This window comes from Odontomachus brunneus, unplaced genomic scaffold (genome assembly GCF_010583005.1).
Source record: "Odontomachus brunneus isolate Ranch 3 - 2012 unplaced genomic scaffold, Obru_v1 Obru_scaffold_013, whole genome shotgun sequence".
Lineage (NCBI taxonomy): Eukaryota > Metazoa > Arthropoda > Insecta > Hymenoptera > Formicidae > Odontomachus > Odontomachus brunneus.
The window spans coordinates 2232297-2235235 of record NW_022639463.1 but is presented as its reverse complement, the minus strand read 5'-3'; positions in this window follow the sequence as shown (position 1 = coordinate 2235235).

Genomic DNA, 2939 nt, shown 5'->3' with positions numbered 1-2939 from the left:
CTAAGGGCTATCGCACACAAATTGACATAACTGCATATGCATAGCATAAGATCATATGGACCAATGAGCATCGAATATTAAGCATCGAACACCAATATGGCGACTTAATACTGCATGCGCGCACCATGTGATCATCGTGTAAACATTTGGTGGTTGTGGTATTTTATATTGAATGCAGATAAAGAAGAAATTCGCTTTATCTTGAATGAATAAAGTAAGCGTATTATCCTATGTTTATTTGTTTAACTAATGAAGGTAACAAAAGGTAACATTTTATGGTTAAATTAGACAGATACTCCATCGCTTATAATAAGTGTTAATTTTTATAGATTTATACATTAATTTAATTAATTTAATTAAATCTTATAAAATAAGATAGATTTTTCTTTTTCTTAATTGTACTATTTTATAATTACTCAAAGTTTATCATTTTTTATGATTTTGTTTATTTAATAAGTTAACAAGAAAAATATTTACTATAAAAATTTAAAGGTAACAAAATGGAACGTACGGAGTTTTGTAGATCTCACCTCATTAGCTAAGAGTTAAATTAACAATAAAAGTACAAAAAATATAATTTTTATTGAAATTAAATCATTTTATTAAATCATATTATCAGAAAATTATATTACTGTGTTAATTACAATACATATAGACAAAATAGAAGACGTTCGATCGACGAAATGGTGTAGTGCCTAAAGCAATAGACTCATAATCCAGAGGTGCCTCAGGGGTGGTCCAAGTTTTCAAGTTTTTCCAATGAGAATTTTTAAATGTGATGTAATATTGGAATCAAGTAATTTAAAATTTTCAAGTAAAATCAGCAAACGCTGTGACATTTACAAATAGTTTCGAAATATTCCATTTACGAATAGTTTGAAAAAAGTAATACATATCATGTATAAAATAATTTATAAAGTATACATCTATTGTTCTATAAGTAATTCAAAATGAATATTTTTAGAAATTTGTGACGGCACGTTCTGCTCGATTTTTGCTGCGTTTTTGCTGTCACGTCGTGAGAGTAAATTCTGCTCGATTTCTGCCACGTTTCTGTTGTCACGCCGTGATGGCAGGGCGTGCTTTAATTTTACCGCGATTTTGTTATTACGTTGTGACGACACGTCCTGCTCGATTTTTGTTACGTTTTGCTGTCATACCATGAAAGCACAATGTACGTAAGTTTTGTTACATTTCTGCTGACACTTAGTGTTAGCAGTATATATTTGATTTTTACTGCATTTTTTTCGTTACATTATATTACCAGACTATGTTGTCAAAAACTAAGCTTAATGCGGACGCAGTGGATCGGAATCTGCTGAAAAGGCATGCATTTGTTGGCACTGTGCTAGCATAGTGCTATCATTTGGCTATCTGGGTAATGAGCAGTAAAGATATAATGCTTCTAGTACCAAAACGTTCAAAATGACTTAATTCTAATATTCATATAGTTATATTAAAATTTGCCCAAGTCTGGTGACCTAAATAGTAATTTAAATAATACTTCAGCAGCACGTATTAGTTGGCCAATCGTTGGTTGCTGTAGATTCTACATTGACCGCTATAGATTCAACATTAAAGAAATTATATGGGACTAAATTCGGTGAGTATAGATTCGGTGAATAATAAAATATAATATAATTGTTCTTTTTAAGATAGTCATATTAAAAACTATGTTAATCTCTTCGATACAATCGTTGTAAAGTGGACAATCTTCTAGCACTCACATACATCGAGCATCTGTAAATGACAACTTGATTTCATGTTATATTTCTTTTTGACAAATTTTGTTTAGGTTAAATCATATAATGAATAAAAATTTTTGCACAAATCAATAAAAAATCTATGTGATATTTTATACAAAGACTTCCGTGATTATTATGCAAGAATAAATGTCCTTGCTATTTTCGAACTTTCTTGTGATTTTTGACGACTCTACTAGGAAAGTTAATATAAGATAAACATAATATATCGCTTGGAATTCCTCTCTAACTCGTGCATTATTTCCTCTCATCTTTAAATGTATAATTTGCAATATAGTGTATTTACTCACGAATAAACTGTTTCTTTAAAATAGCAAGTAAGTCGTTAAAGATTACAAAGTAGTTACTTTTTTCATCCTTTTTTTACGAGATTAATTTACGATAGTTTAACATTTGATGGAAGTCGTAGAAGAATATCAGCTGCGGAACGTTCGCCATTATCCGTAGTACGACTGAAAGTTGGTAAGCGAAGGGGTGCTCCCCCATATATCAGGGGAGCGTCGCAACTCGTTGCTATTGGTCGAGCAAGCGTTTCTACAAGCTGCAGCTAGGTATTTGGCCCCCGGTAGCAACCCTCCCGAGGTTCACTCCGCATTGGCGTTGAAGCTATAACATAACCCCCTGGTCGTACCTAATAATATGTTTTACAGAGGCCGTCGTCCAGTATCTTTCGCCGGCAAACTAGCTGTTAACCGTACGTACAAAACACTGATACAATTCAAGATAAAAAGTTAATTTAGCAAAGACACATAATAATTTATTTCAAGAAAAATGTAAAATAGTAAAACTCAAAGTTGGTTAAACATTAATAGTTCTCTTAATAAAAAGAAATTCCAATAACGTTGTTTTATAATTCTTTTCATATAATATTGCACAATTTTGATATTTATTGTGTTAGTTAACTTTAAATCATACATATTAATGTGATTTAGAGTATTTGTATAAATGTATATTTCAGTTTACATTGCTTTAAAATATGAATATATAAATATATCGAGAAAAAGAGAGAATTCACATAAAAGTTTAGAAAATTATTTTTTATTTTATATACATATTGTACGATATGTATATACAAATGTTTGATATTTTAATTATATTATCTTTATGTTTGTACACACGTATATATATATATATATATATATATATATATATATATATATATATATATATATATAT